At 38.1% G+C, this 23513-nt stretch overlaps 1 protein-coding gene across 3 annotated transcripts in view; it reads right to left on the bottom strand.

Moving 5' to 3' along the window:
* The window catches only part of fam163ba (family with sequence similarity 163 member B, genome duplicate a), a 35989-nt gene extending 13418 nt beyond the window's left edge, over nucleotides 1-22571 (bottom strand). The window contains exon 1 of one of the 3 annotated variants that reach the window (XM_047372883.1): nucleotides 21997-22571. The gene's annotated coding sequence lies outside the window, so the exon portion shown is untranslated. Of the gene's footprint in view, nucleotides 1-11135; nucleotides 11221-21575 lie in introns of those variants that run through there. The other 2 variants (XM_047372881.1, XM_047372882.1) reach the window with 2 other exon arrangements.
* Between the last annotated feature and the right edge of the window lie 942 nt (nucleotides 22572-23513).

The following is a 23513-nucleotide window of genomic DNA, read 5'->3' as shown; positions in this document are numbered from 1 at the left end:
TGTAATAGCCTCCCACGATTACAAATACAGTGCCTTGCGAAAGTACTCGGCCCCCTTGAACTGGTCGACCTCTTGGCACATTTCAGGCTTCAAACATGAAGATGTAAAATTCTAATTTTTTGTGAAGAATCAACAACAAGTGGGACACAATCATGAAGTGGAATGAAATTTATTGTATGTGTCAAACGTTTTTAAACAAATAAAAAACTGAAAAGTGGGGCGTGCAATATTATTTGGCCCCTTTACTTTCAGTGCAGCAAACTCACTCCAGAAGTTCAGTGAGGATCTCTGAATGATCCAATGTTGTCCCAAATGACTGATGATGATAAATAGAATCCACCTGTGTGTAATCAAGTCTCCGTATAAATGCACCTGCTCTGTGATAGTCTCAGGGTTCTGTTCAAAGCGCAGAGAGCATCATGAAGACTAAGGAACACACCAGGCAGGTCCGAGATACTGTTGTGGAGAAGTTTAAAGCCGGATTTGGATACAAAAAGATTTCCCAAGCTTTAAACATCCCAAGGAGCACTGTGCAAGCAATCATATTGAAATGGAAGGAGTATCAGACCACTGCAAATCTACCATGACCCGGCCGTCCCTCTAAACTTTCATCTCAAACAAGGAGAAGACTGGTCAGAGATGCAGCCAAGAGGCCCATGATCACTCTGGATGAACTGCAGAGATCTACAGCTGAGGTGGGACAGTCTGTCCATAGGACAACAATCAGTCGTACACTGCACAAATCTGGCCTTTATGGAAGAGTGGCAAGAAGAAAGTAATTTCTCGAAGATATCCATAAAACGTCTCGTTTCAAGTTTGCCACAAGCCACCTTGGAGACACACCAAACATGTGGAAGAAGGTTCTCTGGTCAGATGAAACCAAAATCGAACTGTTTGGCCACAATGCAAAACGATATGTTTGGTGTAAAAGCAACACATCACCCTGAACAAACCATCCCCACTGTCAAACATGGTGGTGGAAGCATCATGGTTTGGGCCTGCTTTTCGTCAGGAGGGACAGGGAAGATGGTCAAAATTGATGGGAAGATGGATGGGGCCAAATACAGGACCATTCTGGAGGAAAACCTGTTGGAGTCTGCAAGAGACCTGAGACTGGGACAGAGATTTATCTTTCAACAAGACAATGGTCCAAAACATAAAGCCAAATCTACAATGGAATGGTTCACAAATAAACGTATCCAGGTGTTGGAATGGCCAAGTCAAAGTCCAGACTTGAATCCAATTGAGAATCTGTGGAAAGAACTGAAGACTGCTGTTCATGAACGCTCTCATCCAACCTCACCCAGCTCAAGCTGTTTTGCAAGGAAGAATGGGCAAGAATTTCAGTCTCTTGATGTGCAAAACTGATAGAGACAAACCCCAAGCGACTTGCAGCTGTAATTGCAGCAAAGGGTGGTGCTACAAAGTATTAACGCAAGGGGGCCGAATAATATTGCACGCCCCACTTTTCAGTATTTTATTTGTTAAAAAAGTTTGACACATCCAATAAATTTCATTTCACTTCACGATTGTGTCCCACTTGCTGTTGATTCTTCACAAAAATTAGAATTTATCTCTTTATGTTTGAAGCCTGAAATGTGGCAAGAGGTTGACCAGTTCAAGGGGGCCGAGTACTTTGGCAAGGCACTGTAGATATTGGTTTTATTTGAACTAAATTACATTCCACTTCTCCTCATCAATAGCTATACCAGTTCAGTTTGCCATGTTAGCACTGCCAGTATAACAGAAGTCTGATTCAGCACACTATAAAAACAGGTAAGAACCTCCTTAACTGGACACACAGTAATTTCTCTATTAGAGATAGAGTGCTATCAGAAGCAAAAAATGACCCCCTGGGAGGCTATATTCAGACTGAATTTGTTCTAGCAAGGATAAGGAGGATCCTACAAACTTCTTTGTAATTCATTGGTATGCCCAGATATTTCCTTGTATTGGGAAATGCAGTGGAGTTAGTAGAGATAGATCCACCTTCTAACTTTCGCACTGCAAACCAGTGACTATAGGGTTGTTATTGCACAAAGTCCTTGCACATTTTCTATTCTTACAGGACAAAAGGCCAAGCAGTGACCATTGGGTATGTGATTTTTCTAGACTTAGACAAAGTGAGATCCTCCTTCACCCATTCTGCTACAAACCTCAAATGTGATGCTAGTTGATATAATCTAAGGTTAGGTATATCCACCAGCCCTTTAGAGGTAGGAAGCTTTAACTTGAAAAATGTAAGCCTGGGTTTTCTCTTATTCCATATAAATAAAGTTTTTAACTCTGTCTCTCTCCTAGACAAAGCAATTTAAGGAGTACAAACTAACTCTATCGGTTTAGTTTTGTCTTGCTCCTAAATGAAGCCAATAAAGGAGTTACTACTGCCATTAACTTTACTTTTTCTTTAACATAGAAATAGCCTTGAACAGCGTTTCAATGTTTTCTGTATGTCTCCTCTTTCTTTCCAAAGCTCCTATGGCCTCCTCAAACCCCAGTTGTTTTAAAGTTTCAAATGTTTGCAAAGTTAATGATTGCAAATATTTTTTTCTGTAAATTTAAAACTTCACAATTTGTTTTTATAGATAAAGCTTCAAAGATATTTAATTTTTCCATTCTGAACTTCATTTTGTGATATTACACACTCACACACTTAAGCCCAAATGAACATATAAGAAGTGGGATTTGAAGTATAGCTTAAAGGGTTACAAAAGTCCCTTTGATAAACTAAAATCTAAAATAAATAGAAGGGACAGTCCTAGTAGTAGAAATTGAATGCAACAGATTGGTGCACTTTTAATTTATATTTCTGGTCCACATCAGAGGATTTTATTAGGATTGGGATGAAACAAAACCTAATGCAAATCCTAAGTGGGAAGTAGTTGTTCAGAAATCCAGAGGAACATTTAGGAGAGGGATCAAACAACACACTTAGGCATTGTTGAGTGGGTCACTTTTGTTGATTTGTTCTATGTGGAGTTGATTTCATGACCATTGTCAAGACAAAGAATTTGATCAAAAAGCAGGTCCCACTTTCTGCTTAGTCCTATTTTTTGCTACTGACCAAGCAAGGTTATTGATATAATCTAAAGCTCGATGTTAGACCATGTCATAATTGATAAATAAACACAGATGTATTTGGTCACCTATGTGCCAAGTCTTCAACAACTGTATTTCAAAGTGAACTAGTAATTTCAGGAGTATAAAGAAACTAAGTAAACTACTCTATACCTGCTTCTGTAAATATCTGCCTGATTTTTTTATTATTAGTCTTCCTATATATATTTTCCTCCAGTTTAGTTTTACAAATTTGTTTTTAAATACTACTGTATTCATTTTTAAATCAAATATTGCAGATTTTCCTTATTTCATGAGTGCAGTTATCACAAATGTACTAATGGCTATAGCTTTAGATTTCAGTTATTAGGGCTCTGTAGTTTTTTCTGAATAATGCTATACAGTACCTTAACAAAGCATTGTTATTGCTTGAATTCTTGTGCATTTTGTCATGTTACAACCTCTGACTTTATTGTATTTTATTGTGATTTCATGTTATAGACCAACACAAAGTAGGCTGTAATCATGAAGTGGAAGGAAAATAATGCATGCCTTTCCACATTTTTACAAATAACAATCTGAAAAGTGTGGCTTGCATTTGTATTCAGTGCCCACGAGTCAATACTTTGTAGAACCTCATTTTGATGTAATTACAGCTTTATACAGCTGGGGTATATCTCCATCAGCTTTGCACGTCTAGAGACTGAAATCTTGGCCATTCTTCTTTGCTAAATGGCTCAAGCTCAGCCAGATTTTATGGAGAGTGTCTCATTACGTCTTATCAATACATTTTTTAAGTCTGTTTCTCAATTGGATTTAGGTATGGATTTTCTTCAAATCTAAACCCCTTCATTGTACCTCTAGATGAATGTTTGAATGGTGAAGTTCTGCTCCAGACTCAAGTTTTTTGCAACCTCAAACAATTTAATTCTTTTAGGATTGTCCCCTATTTAGATCAATCCATCTCCCATCACCCTTGTCAAGCATTTCAGTCCCTGCTAAAGAAAAGCATCTCCAAAGAGTGGTACTACCACCCCCATGTTGCAACATGTTTTGCATGCGAGGGAAGAAATATCAATTTGCGTTTCATTTCATGGCAACAACTTTATCTTCTCCTGGATTTTATTTAAGGCTATCCGAGTAAAGGGGGTTGAATAAAAATGCATGCCACACTTTTTTGTCCATTTCACAATTATATGCCACTTTGTGTTAGTCTATTACATAAAATCCCAATAAAATACATTGAGGTTTATGGTTCTAATGTGACAAAATGTGAAAAACCTAATGGAATGCGAATACTTTTGCAAGACTCTGCCAAGTAGAAGTGTCTAAAGGTATGAGCGTATATACAATTTGGATTAAATATAAAAAAAAGTCATTCTGTCTAAATAAATATGCTGATTCACATGCAGATTTTGCACCCATGGTATTAAATAATCTGAATAAAACGAGTTTGCAACTATTTGCAGAGACACAGACATTTAGTCACTGTGCCTGCTAGGAAGACAATCCACATCTCTTAGGACTCGATTAATCAGATCAGTGGGTGAGGGATGTGTTGTAGGCAGGTGACAAACAGTGCTAATTGTTTGACCACACGCACCCTGACACATCACTACTTCAGACTCCAGTGTGAAATAGCGCCTTAGAAAGGCAAACCTGTCCACTCAGCTGCTTTTGCTGGGATTCGTCCACAATAATGACAAGAATTGGGAGGAGAAGAAGGATAGCAGTGGGTACACGCACACACAAAACACCCACGAACGCCCACACGCTGTAATTTTAGTAGTAGCTAACATGCTCAGACAGAGAGCTTTGGAATAAATTTCCACGCTTCGATGAAACATGGCAGGGATCCCAGCAGAGGTCTTGCTCAGAATAATGGCTGTTGACAGGCTTTCAGTTCAGCGGGAGAGACGTACACAGTAGGTGGTGGACTTGAGTCGCACACAACAGACAGTAACATGCCCTGGGAACAATGGGAAGAGCTCGGTGACAATTGTGGATGTCAAAGAGTGAATTTGAACAACACAGATGCACTCAACACAGTACATAAAGGCTCAGTGCATCGCCACACAAAAGGTTCTTTTGGAAATTCAGGAAACCAAACAATTCTCAGAGGTAGGCTCTTTTCAGTAACTTCAGGGTCAGGCTAGGTCAGCTTCACTGCAAATACGAAAATCAAAGCAATGGTGCTTCAGTAAGTGGAGAGTCTGTGTCTCATCACAGATCACACAATTTCCCTCCAATAAAAGGTGCAGTGAATACCAATTCCACCAGCAACTACAAGAAAATGAACAAATATTATAAATTATTTAACTTCATCTCAGCAAGGATAAACAGATTAATACTTATTTAAAAGGGTGTGTAGCACAAGAAGTTTAAAACATGTTAATTCTCACTTTGTTGTAACAATGCTCCATGGCAATGAATCATATATGACTGGAAAGTCTGTTTTTAATCTTTAAATGGTGCCACATTTGTAAAGAAAATCCATTTGTGGGTTAAGCAGCAGACTTAAGTTTGTGGGTTGTGCTCATTAAAAAATTGCCAAATCCTCTCCTCCATTACGAGACAGTTTATTCTAACACTGACTCTTGTTTTTTGTTTTTGTTTATTTGATTGGATGACTGAGGTTTGAAGAAATAAAAAAACATGATGGCAATTTAAGAATTTATTCATTTAACAAACAGAAGCCTCAGCTGTGCACAAGACAACTGCACACAACATCAACAGCCTGGCAAGCCTGCCACCTCCTCCCCATTCTGGTCACCATCTTGGTCACACACTGCTGTGGGATGGGATCCCAGTCCTCAATATATATTTGTTGTCCAATCAAGTTGTGTTTGTTACTCTGACATTAACATCACGTTAAAGATGAACAAGTGTTCAAGGTGTTTGAGGTCAGGACTGCAGGAAGGCCATTTCATATTCTCCATTCCAACATTTTGGAGGTAGATTCCTATAGACCCAGATCTATAGAGGCAATTATTGTTGTCTTAGAGGATAGACTTCAGTCAGTAAGAGTAAAGATATACAGGTCCTTCTCAAAATATTAGCATATTGTGATAAAGTTAATTATTTTCCATAATGTCATGATGAAAATTTAACATTCATATATTTTAAATTCATTGCACACTAACTGAAATATTTCAGGTCTTTTATTGTCTTAATACGGATGATTTTGGCATACAGCTCATGAAAACCCAAAATTCCTATCTCACAAAATTAGCATATCATTAAAAGGGTCTCTAAACGAGCTATGAACCTAATCATCTGAATCAACGAGTTAACTCTAAACACCTGCAAAAGATTCCTGAGGCCTTTAAAACTCCCAGCCTGGTTCATCACTCAAAACCCCAATCATGGGTAAGACTGCTGACCTGACTGCTGTCCAGAAGGCCACTATTGACACCCTCAAGCAAGAGGGTAAGACACAGAAAGAAATTTCTGAACGAATAGGCTGTTCCCAGAGTGCTGTATCAAGGCACCTCAGTGGGAAGTCTGTGGGAAGGAAAAAGTGTGGCAGAAAACGCTGCACAACGAGAAGAGGTGACCGGACCCTGAGGAAGATTGTGGAGAAGGGCCGAATCCAGACCTTGGGAGACTTGCGGAAGCAGTGGACTGAGTCTGGAGTAGAAACATCCAGAGCCACCGTGCACAGGCGTGTGCAGGAAATGGGCTACAGGTGCCGCATTCCCCAGGTCAAGCCACTTTTGAACCAGAAACAGCGGCAGAAGCGCCTGACCTGGGCTACAGAGAAGCAGCACTGGACTGTTGCTCAGTGGTCCAAAGTACTTTTTCGGGATGAAAGCAAATTCTGCATGTCAATCGGAAATCAAGGTGCCAGAATCTGGAGGAAGACTGGGGAGAAGGAAATGCCAAAATGCCAGAAGTCCAGTGTCAAGTACCCACAGTCAGTGATGGTCTGGGGTGCCGTGTCAGCTGCTGGTGTTGGTCCACTGTGTTTTATCAAGGGCAGGGTCAATGCAGCTAGCTATCAGGAGATTTTGGAGCACTTCATGCTTCCATCTGCTGAAAAGCTTTATGGAGATGAAGATTTCATTTTTCAGCACGGCCTGGCACCTGCTCACAGTGCCGAAACCACTGGTAAATGGTTTACTGACCATGGTATCACTGTGCTCAATTGGCCTGCCAACTCTCCTGACCTGAACCCCATAGAGAATCTGTGGGATATTGTGAAGAGAACGTTGAGAGACTCAAGACCCAACACTCTGGATGAGCTAAAGGCCGCTATCGAAGCATCCTGGGCCTCCATAAGACCTCAGCAGTGCCACAGGCTGATTGCCTCCATGCAACGTCGCATTGAAGCAGTCATTTCTGCCAAAGGATTCCCGACCAAGTATTGAGTGCATAACTGTACATGATTATTTGAAGGTTGACGTTTTTTGTATTAAAAACATTTTTCTTTTTTTTCTATTGGTCGGATGAAATATGCTAATTTTGTGAGACAGGAATTTTGGGTTTTCATGAGCTGTATGCTACAATCATCCGTATTAAGACAATAAAAGACCTGAAATATTTCAGTTAGTGTGCAATGAATCTAAAATATATGAATGTTAAATTTTCATCATTACATTATGGAAAATAATGAACTTTATCACAATATGCTAATATTTTGAGAAGGACCTGTATGTTTGTCACTGGTTGCAGAATCTCATGCTCACACTCTCATTCTGTTTCTATCAAAACCTCTGGCATTGGCAGAGAGAATTTGGTACGTTTTTCATGGGCACAACAGACATCTCAACTCAGCTGCTCAATCTAAAAATGCATTTGTCTTACAAATGTGGTCCTGTGTAAGGGAAACAGTATATACGTATACAGTTCCATCGCTATGAAGCATTGTTAAAACAAAGAAAAAGGTCAATTAATGAATTTTTCCTTACTTTTTGAACAATGAATAAGTTACTTTCCTTTTTTTATGTGTCCTGTCTGGCAGATTAGCACTCAGAATTGTTGTCTGAGTGCCAAGATGAAGCCCAACAGATTTCCTTTCACAAGTGGAGCATTATGGTTAACGCTTTAATGCTCTGATTGATATTTATGAAAAAGCTTTATTATAAACTGCTTTGGGATTATTTCAATTGCAGTGAACACGGAGATGGAAACGACAAGGAAATAAAAAAGAAGAAAGAAAAAGAGAGAGGTTGGGCAACAAGGAAAAAAGGGAGAGAAGGAAAAAGGAATAAAGAGAAAGGATAAGGAGAAGACAAAATACTTGACGACTGCTTCTACAGCTGCAGAAACATATATAACAACAGCGATGTTACCGAAAAGTGCACGGTGCTAATGAATGCAAGATGTATTTGGTGGTAACTGCAGTGCAATATAGAACATCTGTCAAGACCTGAATCCAAACACCTGTGGGTGTAAGTGTGAGTGTGCTTGTTTATATTAGGTTTCTTCATAAAAATATACAATAGCAAGTGTGAGGAGCCACAGACCTGCCCCCCTGGACCCGAGACAGACACGGAGGAGATCTGAGTCACAGACATTAAAGGCCCCCCAAAACACGAGAACCCCATGAAGACCACCACCGGGACTACCACAACCCCCCGAGAGAAGAACAGAGGAGAGCCTCAGGAGAACCACCCAGCAGCCACAGTGCAGAAGCCCCAGGGAGCTGTAGCAACAAGCCCACCGGCCCCGCCAGCAGCCGTCTACGCTGAAGCAGATCCAGCTATGGACCCAGAGACCCTAGACCCCAGTGTAAATAACTCCGGCACCGGCAAGCAGCCACCAGGAGTGAGTCGGCACACACCAAAGCACTCGGCCCCGGACACCGAGAACCACCAATACACCAACGGGCAGAGACACCATCCACCAGCTGAGTGTGGTGGGGAGGAAATAGTTCCCACATTTGATGGGGGACCTAAGCTGATCCAGGAGAGGGAGCAACCCAAGACCCAACCTGACACAAAAACAGGCGCACACAGTCACAATCAGACATTCTCATTCTCATGCCTACACATAAAAACACTGACATTCACACATCCAACATAAAGACACATAATGGACGTTGTACATTCACTCACAATCCTCATAAATACTCTATACTCCCAGGTCCAGGTACTGATGCCCCAGAGGGGCAACCAGCCCCCGGACCCAGGAGGTGGTCCTCTTCCTACTGGGGAGGAGATAGGCAGACCGTCCCAGCACCAACCCAGACTTGTGCTGGCACCGCCCAAACACAAATGACCCTGGTCCAGACCTCGACCCCCCATTCTGACCCCAGCCCCCAATGACCCCCATCCCCATCCGGAGAGGGGGTCATAAACAAAAGTGGGGTCTACCTGGTCGAAACGAACCTGCCAACCAGAGCTGTCCCAGGATGAAACAGTCCCAACCCCCCTATGAATTCCCCCACAGGGCCAGTTGTTTACTCTGGTTGTTTTCAATTCAAAAGGGGAAAATTCCAACAATTTTAACAGCTTTTTTTTTGGAGATGATTGATTGAACATTCTCAAACTTTGTATTTTTAAAACCAGGAAATCAGGTGATGATTCTGCTTGAAATTGATTCCAAAACCAACAGGTGTTGACATTTGCTATAACTCTGATTATCCATTTTTAAGAAAACATACAGTGCACATCCAGCTTTACTTTTATGTTTCCTCACACAAAAAGTGGTCAAAATAGTTTAATTGAGTCCACTTTCGAGCCAAGGGGCCTCAGTCAGTTTGTTCCCTTAGCTTTGCTTGAAATGATTTATCTTCAGGTTTTTGCAAAAATTTCTTAAAACAAGTGGTTCGTGAGCAATGTTACATTTTTGGGAGAACTTGAATTTCAATTGGGTGCAACATGGCGAGAATAAATGGTGTTCTGTTTGGAGCACAACATTTTTGTGTAAACTTTAACAACTTCATGCAGAAAGGCACTGCAACATTTCTGACTAAAAACAAGCTCTTGGGGACAGCAATTTTTGTGCAGTTCAAAACTTTACGTGCACATCTGTCTTTGTGGGGACCCTTAAAAAAAAAACTGCACGCTCATATACATCAAAACCGATTATGCTAAAATGTTTCTGCAACCAGATTCTGTTGCAAGCAGGGAGTGAGAGCAGTTGTGGGTTTGCAGGTACAACACAGATGAACAAAGGAATGAATCTGCAACTCTGCATTCTGCCACTTCTAATTTTTCTCTGACCATCAATCTGACAAGGTTTGCTGAAATACATATAATTTGCTGAAACTATTATTAATTTAGTAGCTTTACAGCGCATTACTTTTGCATGAGATTCTGTCTGGCATGTTCTGCTTTTCTGTAAATGCTATTTCACATGCAGTGTTACTAGTAACAGATCATGGCCCTTCAATTCAATGTAAACAACTATTTAAACCAAAAGTGGCAACTGTGTCAATGTTTATAAAATAGAGTCAAGGAATTTTTAAACTGGGGTTGTTTTAAGTTGTCAGAAAATGGAAACTGGAAGTTGCAGTCTCCTGACTGACCATAAAACTGTTTAACATAATGTTGTGAAGCACTTGTTGTGGTACATCAAGACCTGTCAGGCAGAAAAGCAGTAGTGTGACAGGGGCTAGCTTGATACTCTGGTCAGAAAAGGTTTTCTACTGCAGGTAAGATATTGACTCCTGAAAACAACTCCCCATAAGCCTGTTTTAACAAGTCTGCACTCTATGAAGTGAGTCAAGATGTAACAAAATTCAGTCAGTAATAGCATGCAGTTTTACATTTTCAAAACATTTCTGTTTTTAGAATGAAGAAATAATACAGATAATTTCATGTCACTAATTTTATAGTTGGAGATCTGTTTGAAGGTATTCTTCTTCCCACAGTGCAAGAACAAACTAATAAATTCTCACAACCATGGTGATCTTGGATTATGACATTTAAAAATCAAAAGAAAAACTCCAGTTACTGCAGCAGTAATTTGAGTTTAAAAAGTTCGGTATAAATCTCAAATGCAGAAAAAGCTGTTTTATTTCTCTTTGAAAGCATGGGATTTTTACTAATCTTCTTAGATAAGCAAATTAGTATTTGAAGTTATTTTCAAAAGGAGTTACTCCTTTTTCTTTGAAGAAAAACAATACTTACATCTACCTGATAGTTCAACAACAGAAGGTGTTTACTGGCAACACTTATTTTCTGCAATCAGAATACACATAATGGGGGATTGTCTGCACCTGGGTATCCCAAGAAGAAAAGAAGAATGGTACACTGGAAATTAGATGGTATTTAAGTTAAATATTATAGAAAAGATAGCTTCTAATAATCTCAATTTAATCTTCTTTTCTTATAGACTGAATAAAAGATTCATCTAATAGGGTGAAAAAGTCATCCTTAAGCCTTCACATATTAGTCTTATCTAGATCACGATGTCTGGTTGCAACAACTATAGTGTATTATTTGACTCTCACTTTCTGACTCACTCTGTCCTTGCATACTACTCTGCCATCTTTCTGTGTCCCTGGACCCATCTCCAAGAATAATGACAACTAAGATGAAGAGTGCCAGGGGGGTAAATCCCTTCTACCCCATCCCTCTAGTAAAACCAGGTTGACACACTGCTCACGTCGACCTTGAATCAGATACAAGTGAGAAACGGACAATTTGGGGTTGTAGCTAAAGAACAAAACAGTAGCTATAAATGTGTTTTCATCCTCCACATGTGTCCCATTATTGCCCAGGAAACATTTCTGTAATTAGTGCTCCTCTGCAAATGATATATCATAAAAATGGCTTTTGGCTAGAATGAATATAGCACTGAAGAGACCTGAGGGTCTCTTCATTTAATTATACAGCTCACTAAATGTCTCTCATCCATCTGAATGACCTTGCTGCTCTTCTTTACAAATTGCAGGCTGATTTAAGTCCAGTGCTTTAACCCCAAATGTGCTGTGCATGCACTGAAGCAATATAGCATGTCTGCCCTCTTCGGTGTCGAAAAACATCCTTTATGCCGTGATAAATACCTTTCCTGGCTTCTTAGTTTAGTCCCAATCCACTTTCAGGAGCACAAAGAATGAAAATCACATAAACTTCACCAGATAACTGCACTGAAACAGAAGGAGCATGACAACATAAAAAAATACTTAAGGCTTCTTAAAGTTTTAGGATCAACTATAAAATGTCTGAAAAATGTTTAAGCATTTATTTTCTAATAAGAAAATGTGTTTTATACCCTAATGGAGAAACTATTGATATTGATTAAAGAGTTAAAACATATCTTAATTAAAATGTGAATAAATTGTAAAACCTGTATAATCACTATTTTTATACTCTTTAAGCATTTATGCATTCTGTAAAACCACAAACTTTAATGTATTTGATTGGAGAAGTGTGTTAAATTCTGTTAATTTGTTATTAAGTTAAAATCTTTAAGGAAGTGAAGCTTGTTTATCCTTTCTAAATCAACACTCCATTTGCTGCAATTACAGTTTCTAGTTTTTTGGGGTATGTCTCTACCAGCTTTGTGCATCTGGAGACTGAAATAATTACCTATTTTTACTTGTAAATTAGCTCAAGTTTAACAGGACTTGATGTAGAGCATCTGTGAACAAATCATTTTTAAGTGTTGCCACAGATCCTCACTTAGATTTATGTTTGTACTTTGACTGGGACACACCTGAATTTGATGTAAACTGTTGTTGCTCTGGCTGCAAGTTTAGTGTTAAGGCAAAGCTCTACTCGTGTCTTAAGTCTTTTGTGGCCTCTAACAGATTTTCTTCCAGGATGTCCTTTAGCTCTATCCATCATCTCATTGACTCTAACTAGCTTCCCTGTCCATGGTGAAGAAAACCATCCCCACAGCATGATGCTGTAATCACCATGTTTCACTCTAGGTTGGTGTGTTTAGGGTGATGCGCCGTGTCAATTTTAGGACCAGAGCTTTTTAATCGCTGCAGCTCCATGAAAAATACCATGGGCCAGAAGGTAACGCTTAGAATGCTCTTCTTCTTTGGTCTGCATATTTGGGTGAAAGTCTTTGCAGGTTTGCTTTGCACAACACTCTTTCTAGTTTTGGATAATTGGTTTATTGGGATATTATTTTCTAATCTAACCAATGCTTTAATCTCCTTTACAACCATATCCACTGACCTGCCTGGTGATTCTTAGTTTTGACACTAATTTTCTCCAACAATCCTCTGAGGCCTTTAGAACAACAATGTTTAAACTGAGACTAGATTGAACTCGTGTGGACTCTCTTTACTAATTGGGTGACTTCTGAAGGCAATTGGCTGGATTTTAATTAGAGTTATGAGAGTAATTGGGACTAAATAAAATGCATGTTACACTTTTCATATTTTTATATAAAAAAAAACTTTGAAAAAAGGTGGAAAAGGTTAAGGGATATAAAAAATGTCACATGGCCCTGGAAATCATCTATAAATATCACCTGCTTTCACCAAACTCTATGGATGAACTTTGCCATGTTAACACAATATTGAAACTACAAGAGATTTAAACTTAGGGTACTTTATGAGTCACTTAACTCCCAAATGTCTGTGTAAGCCTAGGAAAGTTAAAGCATATTTGATCACTTTTAGGACATCTATGTACATCAAACAATGTACAAAATCTCATGTTTCCTTTTTGTTCTTTTCACCAAATACATTGAATTAAAAAAGTCAGTCATGTTCTGTAACTCCAAATAGTAAACGAGGGAAAAAAAAGCTTTCAGTTTCAAATCATCTCAGAATAATTGCATGTAATCACATTTTGTCAGTCTGACTCTGAACTTCCTGCACCTCCCCTCTGTTTCACAATGCTCTACCCTCTGCTGTGCAAATAACACCATTGGTCTGGAAACGACAGGTTATAATCTTGGCACCACCAGGGGCTGCAGTGGGATCTGAGGTATTTCAGTTCCTTTCAGCATCACAGTTGATGAATTGAGGAAAGTTGCTATAGTCCTGACTGACAGCACTCTTAAACTTTGTTTCAATAAGGCAAAGTTCAGGTTTGTTAGTCTCATGTGGCTTTAGACTGGCATTAAACCTATTTATGGTAACAGAAGTTAACACCTAGACACAAAACTTTATGCAGAAGATCCCAGGCTGGGGTTTGTAATCGAGACCTTCTTGCTGCAAAGTAATAGTGTTAACAACTATTCTTCCGTGCAGCCTACTGTGTCAAAAATAACAGAAATAAATAGTAATTGAACACTTTTATATAACATAGTAAATGGAAGTGAATCATGTGAAGACACGTGGGTAAATAGAAAATAACAATATTCTGTGGTGTTAAGAGAAACAGTCTTTACAATGACAAGCCTATATTTCAGATTCATTCACTCAGTTTTACTGACAAGAACACAAGAACTGCAAGCAACGTTTTAAATTTAAAGAGAACTGGGTTGTGTGGATTCAGTTCTGCAGAAATGCAACAGACAAAAGCAAAACAGCTTTGTTATCTCCAAATAGCAGAATACAAAATTTATGATTTTTCATAAAAGATCCTCCTGGTGGTTTATAAGTCAAATCTGGTCCTGATGAAATACTGCATTCAGAGAATAAACTAGTAGCTTTATAATTTATAGCTGCTATATAAAAACTAAGTGTAAAATGTTGAAAACTGACTAAACAAAGTATGTTGTTTTGACACTTACTAATAGATTAGCACATCACACCAAAAGTGTGATCCAAAGCATGCACAGAAACAGTTTCCATCCTTCACTCTCATTACATTGCACTGCTTAGGTTTAATCACTGCCTTCAAATAAATGTAACACTTTGTAATTCGTTTATAAGATACCAAACTGTTCAATTCTGATTTGTTTACAACTCCAAATTGAACTATGCGTCTCAGCGAGGCTTGCCATTTGATGTGAACGAACCAATTGCTGTTTTCAGGAAGAATTTATTGCATTTCACACCCCACAGGTCATGCCATGCTTTGGACCCATAACCCATTTCCTAACGTCTACGCAAACATGCATGTAAAAGTTGTCAAATTTTCAAACAAAGTTTATGGTTAACAGTAAGAGTACACCAATTTTCAAACAAAGTTTATGGTTAACAGTAAGAGTACACCCACATCTGTCAGAGTCGGCTTTGTGTCTTGAGAGTGTGGGTGAAACAAGTACTATGATATGAAAATCTATTTCTTTCTGGCAACTTGTGAACTGATGTGAAGTAAGAACAATGTGCAGCACTATATTTTTGCAACACTTTTCAGTAACCTAATGGAAGTTTCCTAAACTGCCCACACAAAATTTCTATGGCAATTTAAATAATGAAACTTTCCCTAAATGTGCTGCAAAACTCTTTTAGGAAAAAAGGACACATCGGCTTGGTGAGTTGTCTGTAGGGTGAAGGCTGAGAATTAGATAGGATGATTTTGCAGATTCACTCATTGGTTCTCTTTTTACCTCAAGGACATGCAACCTGATCACAAAGCCCTCATAATGGATGCTTCGTTTGAATGTTTGTATGTATGCATACAGTATGTAATCTGCGCGCATACACCTGGATGTCTGCAAGAAAAAATGTAGTGAAACAATAGGTAATGCACTGAAGGCCAAGTCGCATATTAGCATGACTATTGCATCACCTTGCATCAGCCACCAATGGATGAAAATGTGTAGAGTTTGAAAGAAAAGAAAAGAAAAGTTAGGAAATACTAGTGAACATCCATAAAAATTATGAGGGGCAAATAGTTCTAATGTTTTTAATTTAGGCTGGATCATGTCGCATATCCAATATTGTTTTGGCCAAGCTTTTCTGTACTGCATTTTAACATGACAAAACTCCAGCTCCCAGTTAATATTCTAAGTAAAGTTAAAGATAATGTCCAACTGTTGTTTTATCTTGCCACATATGCCTGTGTCAAAGAATGTGTTTTATATGGAAAGAAACATAAAGAAATTACATGCATTTGGTGAAACATTAAGTCATATCACATATAAACACGTGTATCTTTTTGGATGCATGTATATTGCAGGTGTATCGGGATGAAAGATGTGGAATATTCAGCACACTATGTAAAGACTGAGTATGCTGATTTTGTGTCATTTCTTTTTTCTTTTCCATACTGAATGATCATTTGATTGTCTCTAATAGTTTTATGTTCTATACATGGTCTGAGTGCCACCAAGTGGTCAAATATTCTGGGCGTGAATTAATCAAAAGATGAATCAAAAATAATTCCCCATCCATGTCAGCCACATCAAGTGTTTGGCACGCCAAGACAATCATTATAGGTGAAGACAGAGCATCCGCACAGCATTGCACTGGATTAGGTTAAATTTTCTGCATTTTCCTTTTGCAAAATCAGCTGTATTTCTTCACGTTTAGACACATGTACAATGTGTTTAGATACAATACATGGCAGGATAAGAAACAGTGTGCAGTGACAGCAGCTTTACTATTACAAGTAGGCCTACAACTTGTAAAATGTTTCATGCAAAATTGCATAGGATGTGAAAAATCAGTTTGCAAAAACATACCTAATTCTGCAGTTAGATTTAAATTAAGGCTACATGATGCACTGTATTTATAAAAAAATATGAAACCTAGAAACAGAAAAAAAACACTAAGAAAGAGAAGTAAGAAAGCCTGAAAGGAAAAATGCCATTTGGAACATGTTCAAAACAAAGTAGAATCAGAAGGAAAAAAAATGGATGCACAAAATATAAAAGTGGAAATGTTTGAGGGGCGTGTGTTCAAAGCTTAAATCTGCTGATTGCTCGGCTGTTACCACTAATGGTCACCGCTCCAGAGGAGGCATGAGCAACAGTATGAGCTGATCTTCAGTTTCTATGACTACAGTTCTATTACAGACTGACATTTTGCTATTACAGTTTCAGTTTTTGAGTGGGTGGTTTATGCTTTAAAAGTAGTTTTATTTGCACCAACTTCCCCCAGCTTGCTCTAAGCATATAAAGAAAAAGATTCACATGCTAACCACAAAGGACAACAATGAGAGATGAGTTAAAAGGGAGACGTTTATGGATTACATGGTTTTTTTTAATGAACACGCCTCTGCAGCTATCTATTTTATCCTCTACTTTCTTCTCAATACATCTCTTTCCAAAAATGGGGCCTTGCTGACATTTGCGACTTTTATGTCTCAGATTTATATCTAGAAACCACGGGCTCTTCTGACAAGTGTTGAAAAAGATTTTTTGGCCATGAAATTAATAATGAGAATACCCCTGGGCGTTTTCTAAATTAATGTGGTATAATTCAATCAAAATTGTAAACTTAGCCTGAGTAATATATTATCTCCCTTTAGTATTTATAGTGTAATATGCATTTATGTGCACAAAGAAGCCCTGCATTAAAAACATGAAAAATGTAAATTAGTCTTGTGATTTAAGTTTATTTTTCTTATCAGAAGGGTTGTTTTCAAAGTATTCCAGTAGTCCAATTCAGTTTCACATCATAATGAAATACAGCAACAAGCAGCAATAAACATTTATATTACAATAAAGGTTGCAAAATCCATGCACCCATTTTTAATTTTCATTTAACTGAGGGAAATTCTGCATGCTGGAAATGTTGGAAAATGAAAAATAGGCTTTGGTGCATTTATTAAGGCTTTAGGATTTCATCCTGACTGCATTTTATAAGACTAGAATATTCATAGCATAGGGTTATATTTATGAAAATTGTATTTTTACTCAAATTAAACAAAGGATTAGGATAACCAAATACATTTTGGCAAATTATTTACTAATATCAAATGTGCACAACAAAGATGCAAAAGAGGAGACTCAACAGGGATAGGATGCAGGAAAACAGACTGTTTTTCCAGGCCCTCTGACTGAATGCTTTCCATCCCTTCCTCCCTTTGGAGTAAACATCAGTTTTTTTAACAATCACTCAGTGGGATGAGGTCAGCCAACCAATAGCTTCTCTGCACAAACGTGCTTGTGTGTGGGTCACTTCTGGGGGTCTGAGCACATCCGTCCGTGCACAAGTGAGCACGTCAGGGTGTAGCTGCGAGGGGGAAAAGCGTGGTGCCAAGGGGGAGGAGACAAGAGATGGGTGGTGGAGGAGGGGAGGAGAAGGAGTGGGCGGTAACTGTTTAACATGATCAGTGAGCAGCCATGTTCCCTTCCCCCCTAGGTTAAATCCATCCTCTCCACTCTCCCTACAAACACTAGATTGATTTCTAAACCCAGTTAGGAAAACAAAAACACAAAAAAGCTGAATATGTTACCATTACTTGAATTTTTCATTAACACTCTTGAAACTTTCTTTATTCTTCTCCACATCCCCTCCTGACGTTTCCTAATTACACATCTGTCTTGCAATTTGTGTTTTCCCCCTCTCTGCTTGTCCTCCAGCTTTCCTCTCTCCCTCGACTCCTTTTTTCTGTCCTGGTGAACAGACTAGAAGCTGGTAGAAGAGGAGGCAGATACACAACATCTTCAATTCATGCTCGAAGGAAAAAAATCAAATGTGTGTAAAGCATAAGTGTATGTCTGTGTGTGAGAAAGAGAGAGCAAAGGTTGATCTGAGGGTCATTGAGAGTCATAGGAACACAAGTCCCTCCTTGCCTTTTATTGTTTTTGGTAATCTAATCTTCACAATGTTTTATCTTTTTTATTTTTAATCAGTTTAACATAGTGTTGTTCTTACTTGAATCTAAATGAAGCACCCCATTTCTCACTTAGTTTTATCATATTATAGTCATTCTTTACGGATTGTTTTTCCATTGTATTCTATTATTGTTCTTTGTTTCACATTTTCATTTAAACACTTGAACCGAGCTGCAATACCGACGTAATTTTCCTGCAGAAATATTCAATTGTTCTGATTCTGAGATAAGATCATATTAGTCCAAACATTAGAGATGTAAACCATTTTGGCCAACTGTGGAGCAACAGAATTGCACATATATTAATAAAAAACAGTAGGGAGTTTCCTAACAAATTGGAGAAAATATCACATAATAAATAATCAAAAACGTCAAATCAGTTTACTTGATGCACACTCAAATTAAAGTTTGTAAAGCCAAAAGCACTCCAGAAATGCATTGCAGTGAGTCATATGACATGTGACAACTGCTTTCATTACCACAGATTTGATGTATTTTTCTAAAGGGATTTGAGATCAGTGAATTTAAGTTATGGTTGAATGTTTTCCCAATAGTAATACCAAGACCAAGAAGGTTAGCTACAATAGTGGCTACCAGATGCCACTATTGTAGATTATAAAACCTGAAATTGACAGAGGTGTATATTTATTATGCTGCAGATGTGTTTTGCCTTTCTGTGTTATAATTACTTGTTGGTTAGTTTACAATATGCAGGGATGCAAGATGACAACTCTTTTCAGGGGTCTGGGCACCATTAACAGGTTTTCAAAATCTCTCTATGAATCAAATAAGGAAATACCCCTGCATATAAAGGGTGGTATGGCTGTAGAATATGATTTTAGGTATTTGGAAAACCTTACTCACAGGCAACATTTTCTATTGCTAGAAAAACCTTTACAATGGTGGCAATAAATTACCAAGATTCAGGCTATGATGACTCTACTCTGACTATATATATTTTTAAATTATATATTTTATTTCCAGCTTAAAAAATTGCTCCCATACTGGGGGATTGCCATTAACAATGCTGTATTACGTATGCTGCACCAGTAGTGTGCGACAAGAACATTAAAACATGAAGCTTTCTCTTCTCAAAGCCCAAGTCAGCAGACACATGCAAATAAATAAATAATAGGCTGGACTTGACATCTTTGTTTTATAACTAGGATCGAATTAGAATGTATGTAACTGACTTTCAGTCTGTCTGCATAATTGGATTGACATTTTAAGTGCATTGAGATGACATATATTTTTAATTTGAATAAATAAACTGAATTGAAAATTTAAATGAAGATCCAGAGCATTTCTATAGCACTGTTGAAAGTGTTTTAAAAGATTCTCCCAAAACAATTGTAGTTAATGCTTGCTTTGACTCTGTTTACCCTTTTGTTTTAGTCAATTATCTTTTTCAGCTTGCATTAATGGAAACAGGTTCAAGACAAAGTGAGGCATGTAAAAAACATTAAAAAAAACAGCTGCATTGTTGTTGATTTCTAGCCCTGAAAGTGATCATGGGTATGTGCAAACTGGGCTAATACCAAATTTTCAATATCTGGATTTCTTTCTTAAAAAATAGCTTTTACAAATCGCACCAAGAACTCAGTTTGCATGTGGATGAGAGGTGCATATGAAGCAAACATTTTGCTTCATATGCTAAATAATTTTGCTAAATATCATTTTTGTTTGGGGCACAGGTTAAATCAATGTCCTTAGCAAAGGTAATATTTAATATTCCATATTACAATAATTATAGTATCTTTTTTATGGCCACATTGAAGAAGGGAAAAACAAAACATGAATAGATTATAAAATTATCTCATAAGGCATAAGGAGGACACATATTGGTCAGCAGAACACTGCACACTGTTTCTATCTTTTAACTATTGATAACAAATAAAAGGGGCCTATTGTATTTTATGTGTATTATCTCTTAACCTTAAACATTTCATCCTTTTACTACTTACTTTTCTAACTTCCTATAAGAGGTATCTGTGCTGTATTGCTAATGGTATCTTGTACATAATTAGAAAAAGCAACGAAGAATTTGATTTCAGTGGTGTTGTTTTTACTTATGTCCTTTCCTAGAGCAGCATTGCAGCTAAGAACATTTTCTTGCTTTTGCTTATGAAAAAAATCTGCTTAGGGTTAGGGGTTAGGCTAACCCTAACCCTAACCCTTTTTTTAAAGTGTAAAGTTTAGGTTGTGCTCCATCACCACAAGGGGAGCTAGAGTCTAGAGTCTACAAACTCTCCGCAGGACATTTTGGAGTCTTTAGGAAAATATTAGTTTTAATGTTAAAAATGTCTTTTAACATATAAACTGCATCTCAGTCATTCCAAATTTGCTTGTTGGCTGACATCGCCAGATCAGTCATTACCTTATGTATCAAGATGTTTCCAAAAACAGGCGATGGTGGATTGCACCCTGTGCTCCACCCAACTCCCTCTAAACCTGTGTTGTCATTTTACCAACATTTATAGGAATGTTTTTGTCTCATTTTTTCTGTTTTTAAGCAACATTCATGCTGCCCGAGATGCATTTCCACTCTGCCTGACTAAAAATACCCTCAGTTGAACAGTTTGGATTGCAACCGTGCCTAACAGTTGGTGAGAGAAGTTCTGGCTCACAAGCCATGCGGTTTTGTCAGCATGTGGCGTGCCTGGCCAGGCAGCAAGTGCTTCATAGAAAGTGCAGAAACCTGTCCCTTGCCTTTATGCTCACCCTCCCATCTGTTTATATCTGTTGCTTAGGCCTATAATGTCACTGATATTGTTTATGGCTTCTTCAAAGCCTGTGGAAACACTCAAAAGGACAAGTAAGTGGCTCTGTCCATGGTGCTGAACTGTCCCTCAATCTATCTATCTATCTATCTATCTATCTATCTATCTATCTATCTATCTATCTATCTATCTATCTATCTATCTATCTATCTATCTATCTATCTATCTATCTATCTATCTATCTATCTATCTATCTATGCCGAGTTACCTTCAGAGATAAGATGAATTCTTCGGGTCACATCCAGGGCAGTTTTCGCTCCTAGTTGACTTCAGTCACAAAATATTCAGAGCAATGGCCAAAAACTCAGTTTGGAAGAATAGTGAAAAATAAGAACAAAATCGTTGCCTTGGCTTATGGAAGAGTTAATATTCTAAATTGGAAGCAAAAATAACCCCTAACTGGGACTAATCCTCTTTGCCTGTCCTTCGTCAAAATGACAAAAATCCAGACATAAGATACAAAGGTCCAGGGTTATTTCCTTAATCTTTTCCAGTAGACCAGTTTCCCTCACACTCTCTTAAGATGTAAAACATTAGTTTCTTTTGCACGATTCCAGGCAGGAGATAAAAAAAAAAAAAAAAAAAAAGAATAGAAGAAAAAAACGGCTCCAAACGTAAATAAAACGCACCGGTTTCCGGTGATTACGACGTTATATCTGACAGATGTGCTCAGCAGCGTAGATGTCCATCCACCGTTCGACTGGAGTTGTTGAAACCGTGTAGACTGATCTGCAGAAAAATATAACACTCCTACGCAAACATCCTCATGATCTGATCAGTAGCACCAGCAGCCTGGGCAACATGTGCGCTGGAGAAACAGCATGAGTAACAGGGGGAAATTTCGCCATTTCTTCCATAACGACCACTTTCGGGCAGCATCCTAGAAGGTCGAGGTCATATTTTTGTAGTAGCGTCGCTCCAGGTTCTCTAGCCCGGCTTAGATCCCGCTTTCCTGTCTCTTTTCTGGATCTCCTCCGGCTTCCCTCTCAGTGTATTATCCTCTTACCGCATGTCAGGTGCCCGGCTTTTTTATGCTTTTGTTGTGGAAAAGCAAGCGCCTGCAAATAGTTATCCGATAATAAAGGCGTCTGTTTATGCACGGTTGCTGTTATTTCCGCGTTGGCCAATTAATTGCCGAATCTTGCAGAGTGACGTCCGATTCTGCGTGGAGACTAAAGCTGCGCTTGAAATCCTGGGGAGGTTGGTCACAGTGCCTGAACGGAAAGTCGGTGGAGTAAATACACAGAAACGAGAGTAAACATCTCTTCTCTAACTACAGACCTGTCTTTCTACTGCCACGAATGTAAAATATTTCAGAAAAACTGTTTAATAATAGACTGGAATTATTGTGAAAGAAAAAAAAAAAAAAAAGTTGATTAATCAAAGTCAATATGGTTTCAGATATAGATGTTCAACAACTCTAGCCCATTTGAAAACAGTAGAATAAATAACAGCTGCGATTGATATGAAAACCGCTGTTTGTGGACCTCCAGAAGACATTTGACATAATCAGTCATGACTTATCAATAAATAAACTGGAATTATATGGGATTTAATGGATTGTCTTGAACTGAGTTAAAATTATTTGAGAGGCAGACAGTAGTATGTAAAGTTGGTAGATGTTTGTTCTGCATGCTTGGACATTGCTTATGAGGTTCCTCAAAGTTCACTGTTTAGGCCAAAATTTTTCAGAATGAATGTAAATCATTTATGTAAAATATCTGAAATAATGAAAATTGTACTATTTGATGACAACACAAATGATGTTGAACAACTATTAAAGGATGTAACAAATGAAATGAACAAATTGAAATCAGGGTTTGATGAAAATAAACTGTCCTTAAACTTGAGCAAAACTAACATAAGGATATTTGGGAAATGTTGGTCATGTACAGATATTCAAATACAGGTAAACAGGGTCAGCAATGAAGGAGCACATTAAATTAAATTTACTGGCATCATTATTGATGATAAACTCATATTAAATATGTTCAAGGTAAAGTATCAAAAAGCATCTGTCTGCTGAATAAAGTAAAGTCAGCCCCATAACAAAAGGGATCCCACATTCTGTACAATTCTCTGGTTATACCCAATCGAAGTTATTGTGTAGAGGTTTGGGGCAACAATTATAAAACTACTACAGTCA

The sequence above is a fragment of the Girardinichthys multiradiatus genome, chromosome 8 (assembly GCF_021462225.1).
Source record: "Girardinichthys multiradiatus isolate DD_20200921_A chromosome 8, DD_fGirMul_XY1, whole genome shotgun sequence".
NCBI classification, from domain to species: domain Eukaryota; kingdom Metazoa; phylum Chordata; class Actinopteri; order Cyprinodontiformes; family Goodeidae; genus Girardinichthys; species Girardinichthys multiradiatus.
The sequence above is the reverse complement of the archived record's forward strand: the minus strand, read 5'-3'. Positions and strand labels throughout refer to the sequence as shown.